Source organism: Garra rufa, chromosome 4, assembly GCF_049309525.1.
Source record: "Garra rufa chromosome 4, GarRuf1.0, whole genome shotgun sequence".
In the NCBI taxonomy this organism is placed as follows: Eukaryota; Metazoa; Chordata; class Actinopteri; order Cypriniformes; family Cyprinidae; genus Garra; species Garra rufa.
The window spans coordinates 21,180,452-21,193,965 of NC_133364.1; positions in this window are offsets into that span (position 1 = coordinate 21,180,452).

Consider the following 13,514-nt stretch of genomic DNA (forward strand, 5'->3'; position numbering starts at 1 on the left):
ACCCCTGCACCCTGCTGAGACCGCTCAAGACCGGACTCTGAGTGACTGCGGTGTCTTAAGTGGAGTTATTAGCAAGGAAGAGAGAACACAGAGGGAGAGGGCAAGCAACAGAAGAAAGCAGGAGACAGGTGTTAATAGATGTCCTACAGCTTTCAAAAGCCCCTCATGCAGGTCTGGGTGCTGGACTTCAGTTTCACAGGCAGCAAATTACCTGGACCGCAGTTTGACCCCCTCGCCTTTCAAATACACACACACACCTCCACCAGAAAAGATGTTTGGCACGTGTGCTTGGACACTAAGGGTGTAAAGCTGAAGGCCTACAAACAGATTTTCATTGTTATTCTCACTGAATAAAAAGCTAAAAATACTGTCATGAAACTCTAGATGGTGCAGGCTGATAAGTCATTAACGTAAACTGATGATATTCACAGTGTTGTGTTCACTACGTCACGGGTGATCTGTCTCAGAGCCATCCAGATTGATGTGGATATGTTCTGGAAGAAGTGGAGTGAACTTGCCGGACCTAACCTATTTGTTCGGCCAAAGTGGCACCGGACCCAAAGGAAGTAGCAATCGGTGACATTGTTTGGATTGCTGATCAAAACGCACTGCGAGGGCAATTCCGGCTCGGACGGATCCAGGCCGTGTACCCTGACAAGAAAGGACTTGTGAGAGATGCAGACGTTAAGGCGTGTGCAGGCCTCCCTGCCTCCCTAATAGTTAGGCAACTTAAGAGGAACCCTCAGCAGCTGATGGTAGTCATCCTACGGAAAGACGTGAGGAGACTGATAGTCCTCATCAATGTGGAAGACCAGTGATTCCACTGCCACTGTCACTGCCTTTCTTTCTCTTTCTCTCTTTCTCTTTCTATTTCTCTCTCACGGGTTGGTACATGCCTATGTTGCCTTCGCCACCACTTGTACCACCATTCACAAAGAATGAAGAGTACATACCCCATATGACCAAACCTGGCAGAACACCACACATCTGTCAGGAAGGTGCCTGAACAGTGACAATGGGTCTTATCCTTCATGATGTTGTAAAAAAAAAAAGAAAAAAAAAAAGGAAAAAAGAAATTTGTGATGTAATGTTTTGTCTGTGACCGCCTTGAATCACATGATTAGTCGGTCAAGTGGGAGGTGTTGCGTTCACTACGTCACGGGTGATCAACAGCAATGTAACGCAGGTTAACAAGTGGGAGGTTTACTTACCTGATCGAAGCATAGGCCAGTCACGAGTTGAAGCATGGACCAGTAAATCCTAGAGCGGCATGTTAGAATCTAGTAATGAATAAGCACGGGCTATAAGCAGGAGCGAGCACTAGTTTTGGCATGTTGTCTCGTCAGGAGAGATGTGCCACCAGTAAGCTGCTGTTTCTTTCACTTGAGCTGCAGTTTGTTTGTCTGTTTACATTACCGCTGTGCTGCCGTTGTGTATGTGCGCGGTTTGTATGCTTAATGACTGATATTTTGGCCACATTGAACATTTTTACGGGCTGATGTTTAATGTTGTCGGCTCGATAGTATTCATGGCTATATTTCAGCAAATGTTTGAGATTGGAGCATTTCACTGTCACTCGAGTCACTTCCTGTTTGCGGTGCGCGTTGGGTAATGTAGTTGATCGCTTTACATTGGTAATGGATTGCTATGCTCAGCGTTGCTACTTAAAACTACACTCACTGTTTTGCACTTTAGGCCAACATACGGAGAACACATTAGTGGATTAGATTATTGGTTTAATGTGTAACTTTGACATTGATGTACAGTTAGTTTAAGCTATTGACTTGGCTACTGTGTGGCAGTGCAATGTTTGATGTACCATGTTGCTTGTGTGTGGAATTGTTGTATTTCTGTGTTTAGATGTACTAAATATATTATAATAACCCTAACACTAAGTATATTATGATATTTATAATTCTAAATACTGACTATATTGGAATTTATGAGAATATATTTATATTTGGATATTATTCAGTATTTATGGTATATTATGTATGTGGCTATCAATATTGCTGTTTACACTATAGCTTTTCTATTTCACAGGTTTATAACCTGCTATATGTGGACTAAGTAAACTGTATATGGAAAATCAATCAGTAAATAAAAAACCACAAAGAGTTGTAACAACGCGTCCTCTCCTGGCGCCCCGTTCAGTGGGGATAATCTTAAAAGAACTTAACACACAGTGTTAAACTACTTGGAATGAGCTATTGCATACACAGCCAATGAGCTTACTGCTTTACATTTAAATGGTTGGTAAGCATTCACTAGAGCATTTCGCAGCGCTTTCAGAGTTCCTCTGAAACCCTCCACCTCCCCAGCTCCACCTGCACAGATCTGCTACAGGTTATTATATAAGCCTCTTGTGCAGCAGCAGTATGTATTAAATACTCACAGCACCGCATCGGCGTATGTATTAGCAGTAGCAAGTTCCTGTACTTGCTTTGCAGCAACAACAACAAAATTCTACAACAACAGCAATAACCAACAGCAGCAGTAATTTAGCAGCGTAGCAGATCTAAGACCAAATACATTAACATCGTCATATCCATTACCATGCTAAAACTTTCGGAGAGTTGTCATGACTGAAATACAATCACTTAATGTATATATTGCTCAGATATCATTACATGTTCTCCATTTGTGTGGGCTTTTATGTTGTATGAGTGACACTGAAGGCAAGTCCGGTTGTCCCAAGTCTGGTGGTCCCATATCCGGTAGACATATTTGACAGTATGTTCCCTGAGAATCATACCTATGAGGTGACCATGCTGTAGTGTCAACCTGAACTTTTTGGCAAGACACAAAATATGTACCACCATGTTTGTTTCGTGACATATTCAATGTGAAATTTCCCCTGTGAGGCGCTAAAGGAGTGTTAGTTTTATTCCCCCGGAACAGATGAACGTACACATGGTATGTTTTATTTGACGTTGGTTTTGTAGGTGTCACCGCAGTTAAAATGTTTGTTGAGTGGTGCTATATTTCGAATGATCCGTGACATTTTAAAATAACGTATAATCTGCACTACACCTAAATCTACCTGATATTATTTACAAAAGTGAATGGGACGTTAAAACGCAATCACAAGCATGCTGTTTTTAGCTTGTTTTCCAATCTCTTATCTTTCAGCTCTTTCATCGTGAGTCATGTTTTTGACGGGATTTGTACCCAAGGATTCCACATCCTAAGTCCAATTCAGTGCCAGCTGAGCTACCGAGCAAACTTGTTACGTCTGGAAAGTGAAACATATGGAGCTGCAATCATAACAGTGTACGAAAATGATAACAAGTGCACACTGTTTTACCTCCTCTAGTGTTCATTTCGGTAAGAAACTGCAGTGATGTGTACTTATTGGTATGTATTTCACGTCTTGCGAAAAAGCTTCCAGGTCGGTTTTGGGGATTGTGGAGAGTTTATATCTTCTCTGTTGCAGTCAGTTGGCTTGTTCTCTTGGTTTCAGTGACCAGTTAGCCAGCACGACTCTCCTTCTGATCTTCAATAAGCAACTAACTTCTCAGCAGATCCTCTTGTTTGCTTTTCCTCAGCAAATAATGCTAATGCTAGAGCTAATCCATGCACATTGTATCTGGACTCTATTGTCGAGGTGTTGGGTGAGGGGTCAAAGTAAACGAGCAACCCCAGCAAGTAAAATGTGAGCTCCAAAGAGTCTCTTTTTCTACGCTGCATACCTGGGCTTTTGTTGGGATGGGAACTTGGATGGAAGATGAAGACCAACAGATGTTTCTCTCCCTTAATGCTTTGGAAAGGAAACCCTAGCAAATGGAAAATGACCATTTAAAGTCTGGAGGAGAAGTCTTGCAGGACTAGGTCAGTGTTAGAGGACCTTCCACTGTGATGTTTTTGGGCTGCTCTTTTGACATGAGATGTTGGCATCCAAATGAGGAAACTGATTCCAGACATTATCTTCCTCCTTCTGTTATGACTTTATCAGTCCAGGTCTGTCTGGAATCCTTAGTACACAAAAAGCCCAAATTATATTTTACATTGCATTGGGTCAGCTAAATCCAGTGTGGGCAAAGACCAGGGTGACGCTGACAAGGACAAAGAAAACACACATACACCATCACTCCATCTGCCACACACACTGAATCCAGTTGCTGGAACAGCAAGAGAAGATGCCACTAAGATGCAGAACTTGAAAGAGGATAAAAGAGCATCTGTGTGCATACTCCATCCCCGGGGCAGTGTGACTCCTCTGAAACATAAAGCATGCAGAGATTAAACACTCAGGCAGCTGCCTGGCATCTCACATCGTGCAGACACTTTTAATAACCCTATCATGTCACAAGATCATTATCACAATCACTGCTTCCTGCTACAAAACACATTGTGTTATTGTGAGTCAAGAGGTGGTGTTCAGAAATGCTGATTCTGCACAGACTCCATCCCACACCTGCAGGTCCCAACAGAAGAGCTGGATACAAACACATACCTTCTGGGAGACCACACTTTGCTGGAAATTTGAGCACAATGCATCAGCAAAGAAGTATATAAGAAGGGTAAGAATTAGCATTTTAACTAATTTCGATAGGAATTGACAAAGTCAGGAATTTCATGGGAATTCCGCAGATGAGCAAACACTCTAAAAAATACGTCTTGGAGATGTAAATGCAGACATCAAATAGACATCTTCATGACGTACATGAGCTATCAGAGATTTCAGTCAATAATGTGCTTAACAAATTGTTAGCTTAGCTACACGCTAGTGTCAGAGTCTGTAAAGACCAACACAACCCAGATAGCACTTGTGCATCTGCAAGATGTCTGTTAGACATTGCTTGATCTGGAACGCATCTGCTGTGTACAAACATCTGATAGACATCTTTAAGATGTCAATTTTACATACATTCTAAATCATAAACATCTTAAAGACCTCTTCTAAACATCCATTTGACATCTGATAGGAAATGTGTCAGATACGTATTGCAGATGAGCAAAAATGCATCCTACAGATGTAAATGTAATTGTCAAATAGACGTCTCTGTGATGCTATCAGGGAATCTTATGGTAACAATTTATATGTTTTGCTCAACTGGTGGCTAATTCATTGATGAGGTTAAGGTTAACGTAATGTTTATTGAGACTGCTTCCTAATTAGCCATTAGCAATTATCGAGCCAAAGTTTTCAGACAGCGTTTATGTAGCATTGCAGCATCTGTAGTTTCAATGATGGTTGAAAACTTTGCTTCCCCTCTTTTTCCCTCCCTTTGGCTTTGTGGTGGGGTTCAGCCGGACATTACACACATCTGTGAGAAGTTATTGTGTTTGGCTGTGCTGCGTGCGGCGGCCAAATCACTTTCACAACAGACAGCTGGACATGAAAGGACATGAAAAGCAAGAGCGCTACCAGACTCCCGCTTTCAGAACGCGTGTCTCAAATGAGTCGCAGGTGAGTCACAGTCACACAGTTCAGGGGGTCTGTGGAGTTTACAGCTGCTGGTATGGACCACGCATATGTGTGTGTGGCTGTGTAGGGGGAGTGGGCATGAATAAGAAGAATATTTAAAAAGCAATCCTTTTATTTCCAATGACCCACCCAGAAGAAAGACTTGGCATCTAAACATTTCTGATTGTAGTGGTTTTTCTCTCAAATGACTATGGAACAGAGAAATTGTTTACAGCACCTGGAAGCTTCTCTACATCCTCCGCTGTGAGTATGTACTAGTCAGCTCATGGGGGATTCTCACGAAATCTCGGTTTCAAACATTGCAAACATCTCATTTTAATAAAGACCTCCACTAACAAAGTTCCTTTTAGGAATGAACAACAAAGTTAGTGTTTATGAGCATTAATTTAAAAACATTTATTGAGATCTGTTTAACATCTACCATGTATTTTCCAAACTCCTTAAAATCGAATTTCCACAACAGTCTGAAAATGTTAATACCGCAAACACATTTTCACTTTTTCAAAAACTGATTATTAACAGACATGCACATTTCCTCAAAACACTGAAATATTGTTTATTCTTAAATTAAAATTTGTATTCGATTTTAACTGATTTCTCATATTACTGTTTATATTATACATTATTATTACATACTTATCCACCTTATTCTTCAATGCTGAAGTAAGCCTATGAGCAAGCCTCATTAGCCGCTATAGGGAAATAATGAAAAGAATAACAATACCTTTTGTTCATAATTAGGATAATACATTAAAATAATATGTTAAGACACACCAATCTGCAATATCAAGCAGCAAAACAAGCTGTTTTGTACAGCTAAAAAAAAAAAGAATACGGATGAGACCGGAAGCTAGACCAGGCTATTGAACGCTTGAATCTGATTGGCTGACGAATGTTCTAAGGCGTGCAATTATTTTCAGGGAAAAGCGCGGTTAAAGTAGTTCCAGACAGGTCTTGACCGCATTACATGTCCATATCATTCGCCAAATGATTTCAATTATTTCAAAAGCTTAAAACAGCAAAATAATCAAAACCCACAATGACACAGACCAAGCAAATAAATACAGTAGTAAACTATTGGATAAAAATGAAAAATTATTGTTTTTAAAATGTTTTTGCCACAAAAAAGTATTTCTCCTGTTATCCACCTTTTTCTTCTTGTAAGAGTGGATGTGGCCATTTGTAAATTTTATATGTCTGGTTTCCGGTCTTAATCGCATCTAGTTATTTTTAGCTGTACAAAACAGCTTGTTTTGCTGCTTGATATTGCAAATTGGTGTGGCTTACTATATTTTATTTTATACTATAGAAAGGTTGAATGCTTGAATCTGATTAAATCTGGTTAACGAACGATCTAAGGTGTGCATTATTTTCAGGGAAATGCACAGCGAACGTAGTTTCAGGCAGGTTTTGACCGCATTACATGTCTATATCACTGTGCCACATGATTTCAGTTATTTCACAGCCTGAAACAGCAAAATAACCAAAACCCACAATGACACTAGTCAAACAAATAAATACAGTAAACAAAAGGATAAAAACGAAAAATTACGTTTTATTATGTACGGAAAGCACATACTCTATTTCTCCCACTATCTCTTCCTTACAGATGCACACACATACAGTTTGCACCCACGTTAACATCCGCGCTAATGTTGTTAGCGTTGCTCTGAAGATTAACAACTTAAAAAACTACTTGACATTTTTCTGAAGTGAGATAACAACAGCGCTGTTCCTGAAGAAAATAAACTTTCCATTAACTAGAGACGCTGATGCCGATCACTTTTGAGAGAGGCACAGACTGAAGGTCATTGCACACTGAGTCCGAAATTAATACGACCTCACGTTATGTCAATCGAGTTTATGAAAAAAAAAAAAGCATTCATTTGCTTTTAACGGCTAGGTCTAAAATTATGTTTTGGAATTAGCAACCGAGGCATTGGATGATCTGCATAAGAAATGAATCCTACTTACAATAGCGTTTTAAGGACAAAAAATGCACAAATGCCTTGAAATATATCATTTGATCAATGTCTTGAGGTGTGGTAACCGTAGTATAAGCAGAATAATTGACTTTGGTCGTCAATTATTCCTTACGTATTATCTTAATTATGAGCACACTGGTTTGTAGTGAAAACGTCTCAGTTATGTTTGGTAACCTTCGTTTCCTGATGGAGGGACAGAGACTTTGTGCCGAATGTACGACACTAGAGTGACCCCTAGTGTCGTACATTCGACACAACATTGAAGTGAACGACAGAAAGGGAACGTCTCAGGTACGTATGGTAACCCTTCTCATTATTTCTCTATAGAAGGTTTGCACTTTTGTTACGATTTGGTCAGTTACCCGTACTGCTAATTTATGCTATCTAAACGATTGAAAAAACATGTGGAAGCTGCTAAATCACACAGAGAAGGACTTAAGCAGAAAACGGACAATATTTTAACAAACTAAAGTTAATAGGTGGCAATGATGTTTATAAAGATATTAGCCTAATATTTCACCTACCTGACTGGAAATAATAAGAAACTCGAATGTTGTCAAGATTCTTGCCCTGGAAATTCTAGTTCCCCTTCGAAAAGTAACTCTCGTTGCGTCGTCATTTTTGACGACTGCTAATGGGGTAACTCCTGTTTTCTCCGATACTGAAGCCTGATTTGTTAACGTTTGTGAAGTTGCACAAACCAATGGCGCTTTCACCCGCCAGAAAGGGCGGAGCTGACTGCTATATAAGTCGGCGAAAAGCGCCATATCATCAGAATCTTTTTCTTCAGCGACGAGACCATCTCTTCGCTGACTTTGCTGCAAGAAGCCGAAGCCGAGGAAGAAGCTAAGAAGCTTATCTGCTGCCCGCTCAGCGCTCTGCCGTCCCGCTGTGGAACTCGCCACCTGCAGTGGACTCCGCCTCCCCTGCGGCTATCCGGCCAGGACCGAAAGAGCAAATTTGAGCAAATTTCCAAGCGCGTTGTTGCAAATGTCGCTTCGCCAGTGTGGTTCATGCAAAGAGCCTTTGCATGTGCAAGCTGTGGAGGAGCTCGGTCTGGATCGGTCTGCACCTGAAGAGCCCGCCCTCAGCCTCTTTGACGAATGGTTCCTTCAGGGAAAGCGTCAGCCACCCGCTCGTCAGCGGCCAGCTCCATTCATGCCTGCTGTCCATGAAGAGCTCACTAAAACCTGGTGGGCGCCGTATTCAGCGCGAGTTAACCCTTCCACTGCCGCAGCTCTCACCATTGTTGACGGCGCGGAGGAAAAAGAGTATTGCAAGCTCCCCCCTCTGGAAGAAGCGGTAGCGGCGCATCTCCTCCCACCAGCGAGCAGAGGACTGAAGGCTGCAGTGCTGCCGTCCAAGCCCTGCAGGATGACGTCAGCGCTGGCAAACAGAGCGTATGCAGCGGCCGGCCAGGCTGGCTCCGCCCTGCATACTATGTCCGTACTCCAAGTGTTTCAAGCCAAACTTCTCCGTGACATGGACGAGTCTGGCCGTGAGTGCTTTTAGCGAGCTGCGCACCGCAACGGACCTCGCCTTGCGTGCAACCAAGGCAACAGCCCAAGGCTATGGTCGGGAAGGCTATGGCCAACCTAGTGGTGCTGGAGCCTGTGGCTGAACTTGACGGAGATCAGGGACGCTGAAAAGATGGCTTTCCTGGATTCGCGATCTCTCAGAAAGGTCCGCTGTGGACGGTTTCACAGAGCATTTCACGGAGGCACAGAAGACGTTGCAAGCTCTGCGTCACTTCCTGCCTAAATGCCCCAGTGCATCGGCGACTGTTTCAAGCCGCCCGAAGACAGCGTCCACACCGCAGCCTGCAAAGCCTGCGCAGCCTCAGCTCTCGCAGAAGCCGGAGCCTGGACTGCAGCAGCGCCCCCGAACGGCAAGGAAATTTCCATTTCCAAAGCGCCAAGGTCCCCGCCCTCGCGTAGTGCTGGACCCTGATCCGCAGAAGCCGTCCTGATGTGCGTGTGGAGAGGAAGAGAAAAAGGAGGATTCTCACAGGTACTGGAATTCCCTTAAAGAAAGCTTGCATGTATTCCCCGTCACTTCGAAAAATTCTGAGTGGCGGAGGTTTTCTGACCAGGCGCGTCCCGCTAATGCAGCGTGCGCCTCAAACTACCGCTGTGATAGCGGACCCACTTACTATAAAGAGCAATTTTCCTCTCCCCACACTTACACTCACACACATCAGCACATCCCCGTCAGGCGATGCGTTGACATTATCAAAAATACTCAAGAATGCCAACGCTCCCTCTATAGGCGGCGAGTTAGCATCAATAAAATTAGAACCCCTCTCCGCTCGGCTGTTGGCTTGGAAAGCCATCCCCGGTGTGTCAGATTGGGTTTTAAAGACAGTGGAACGAGGCTACTCGCTTCAGTTCGCTCGCAGGCCATCTGTATTCAAAGGTGTCGTTCAGACTTTGGCTACGGATAACGAGTCGCATGTTCTTCAAGCCGAAGTACAAACGATGCTTGCGAAGGGCGCCGTAGAAACGGTCCCCATAGCGAACAGAGAGTCAGGTTTTTACAGCCGGTATTTCCTCGTACCAAAGAAAGACGGCGGGCTCAGACCAATTCTCGATCTCAGACATCTGAATCAAGCTCTCATGCGACGGCGGTTCAGAATGTTAACTTTGAAACAGATCCTCTCGCAAATTCGCCCCGAGGACTGGTTTCTGTCTGTGGATCTGAAAGACGCGTACTTTCACATCCAAATAGCGCCCCGTCACAGACCGTTCTTGAGGTGTGCTTTTCGAGGGAGTGGCTTACCAGTACACAGTTCTTCCTTTCGGACCTTTCTGGCCCCTCGCACATTTACAAAATGTATGGACGCGGCTCTCTACCCTCTGAGACAGATTTTAAACTACCTCGACGACTGGCTGCTGCTAGCCGACTCAGAACGTCAACTGATCGCTCACAGGTCGTTACTGCTAGACCTCCTGAAGCGCTTAGGGTTGAAAATCAACATGTCCAAGAGCTGTTTGACTCCCAGACAACGAATTTCCTTTCTGGGTACAGTCATAGACTCAATTCAAATGCGAGCTTGGATTACATCAGAACGCTCCCTAACTATTCAGCGAGCGCTGATGTCTTTCAAGTTGGGAACATTGCGTCCCCTAAAAGCATTTCAGAGGGTGCTCTGCCTCATGGCCGCCGCGTCTCCTGTGATTCCTTTGGGCCTTTTGCTGATGCGACCCTCAAGGTAAGCCGCTGCTGTCTCAAAGCTGTGGCTCCTTGGACATCTCCTTGCCTGTATATATCAGGCGTCCAGTTAGGGATGGTATCCAGGAGGAAGCTTTTCCCCCGATCGCCCTGCTACCCCAGGTTATCACGACGGTTAAACCCTCCTCGCCCTAAAACTGTACCTACATGGGACTTGTCTGTAGTCCTAAGAGCCCTTAAAGGGGCCCCCTTTGAACCGCTCGCTTCGATCGGCTTAAGGGCCCTGACGTTGAAATCCGCTCTGCTTATGGCCCTAGCGTCGGTCAAAAGAGTGAGTGACTTGCAAGCCCTGTCTGTCAGCGCTGCATGTCTCGAGTTTGGGCCTAATGACTGCAAAGTCATTCTTCAGCCACGCAGTGGCTATGTACCGAAAGTGCTCTCAACACCGTTTAGAGCTCAGGTCATTTCCCTTTTGGCCCTCCCTACTGCGGACGGCATACAGGGTCCCAACCTGCTGTGTCCTGTCAGGACACTCAGGGTCTACTTTGAGCGTTCTGCGTCTTTCAGACAGTCAGAGCAGCTCTTTGTGTACTTTGGAGGTCACTCTAAAGGGCAGCCAGTTACAAAGCAAAGATTGTCACGATGGATTGTTGACGCTATAGCCTTAGCTTATGCTTCGGCTGACCTACAGTGCCCGATCGGGGTGAAGGTCCACTCCACTAGAGGGATGGCCTCGTCCTGGGCGTGGTCTAGCGGAATTTCTATTGGGGAGATCTGTGCGGCCGCTGGCTGGTCGTCGCCATCTACCTTTATTAGATTTTACAATCTGGACGTGCCCGCCTTGCAGATGCGGGTGTTATCTGCTTAAGTTCTCTCTCACCCCCTTATTAGTGGGTGAAGTTATGTTAAAGCAGACCTCAGGTTGACCTTGGGTCTCTTATTAGCTCAGGTCTTTTTGGGCCCTCAAGAAGTGCCTTTAGACTGGGCTTCTGAGCAGGCTAGTTCTGTTCTTGCTTTTAGCACAGCATGACTGGATACGTTCCCCATTAGCAGTCGTCAAAAATGACGACGCAACAAGAGTTACCTTTCGAAGGGGAATGCTCCGGTTACCTCGGTTCCCTGAGATAAGGGAACGAGCATTGCGTAAACTGCCATGCTAAAGTTGCACATGAGTCGATGGCTGTCGCTTCAGTCGTTTGATTCTTATGATATGGCGCTTTTCGCCGACTTATATAGCAGTCAGCTCCACCCTTTCTGGTGGGTGAAAGTGCCATTGGTTTGTGCAACTTCACAAACGTTCAGTATTGGAGTAAACAGGAGTTACCCCATTAGCAGTCGTCAAAAATAACGACGCAGCGCTCGTTCCCTTATCTCAGGGAACCGAGGTTACGTGAGTAACTGGAGCGTTTAGTTTGGCCAACCACAAATGCCTTTTGTTCCTCAGACAGTTTTTTGCAACCATCTCCTTGATTTGCTATAACTTTTGGCAGTCTATAGTAGCCTACTCCAAATGTTTTTCCTGGTCGTAACGATTAGTACAGCCCAAAACATGAAGATAATTGACCATTTTCAGTAGCAATAATCAGCTAAATACGAGTTTCGTACAGTTCAGTAGCATTGTTTACGCTAACTGCGGCCAATATAGCCGATTGATGACACACAAAAACACAATTTCTCCCGCTCTCTCTCCCACTCAAACGCATAGTACAGACCCGCACAGAAACGTATTGTTAGCGCTATTCTGCCGATTTTATCAGTAAAATAGTTCAGCAGCTGAGAAGGAACGTGGCATTTCTCACTAGCGAGGAAATAACGGCGCTGCTATTGAGACGAATTAACAACACTGTCGAGAGATGCGCAGATTTAACTCAGGTAACTCACACACGCTTAATCTCTCTCTCTCTCTCTGTCTGTCTTTCTCATATCTTCATAATAACTGCATTATTAACTGAATTAGTATGCTTTCAATGGTTCAAGCCTCCATTACTAGGACTAAAATTACGTTTTGGAATAACAACGGAGGCTTTGGATGAGATGATTTGGAAACGGACGATTGTCTTAAAATACAACATCTGAACAATGTCTTGAGGTGTGGTATGATTTCAGCAATGATAAATAAACTAGTATTGAGGTATAAAAATGAAAAACATTTAATGTAGAAAATAAATTAATTATTGGAACAACGACGGATTCAAGTTCAACCCGTTTTAGTTTGCAGTGGGGAAGCAACCTGAACTTTACCCCTCAGTTTCAATTCAGTTTTGTCAAGTTAAAATAATGATAGATGCAATTAAGACAACATAGACACTACCTCATGCGATAAGGAGTGCTAAAATTTCTTTAAAAGTGCTGGGAAACAGACAGCTGTTTTCTTGGATATCCAGAATCTGTCTGGAGGCGTTCTGGAAAAATAGCAACCACTGTCATTCCACGAAGCATCTGTGAGCCTTTATAATGGAAATAAAGTGGGCTGTCATCTAATAACCAGACGAGATCAACATACAAACAGCAAAAATAATTGTTTAGCAATCAAGATTCAACCCCACCGAAATTTAACCTCAAACCTAGAAATAATACCACTTGCAAAACTGAGACAACCTCATCTGAATTTTGAGGTTTAGTTCTTTGCTACTTTTTGTATCCCCACAAATACCAACAATCCAACATCGACCTTGAGAAAAGACACTTTAGGCTATTACTCTGCTGGAGCAAAGTGCCACAATCAGACATTTTTACATTTGGCTGTGACCGCTAAGATGTTTTGGACTCTGTAATGCAGCCTTACATCGAATGTGTAACATCTAGAATGTTTAGAGAGGAAACATGCTGTTTTAATACAAACAGCTAAACCGTGTTGTTGTCAAAATCCCTAGAAGGAGATCAAATATGGCTGTGGATGGCAACTGTGAATTATGTTTAGTTGAAAT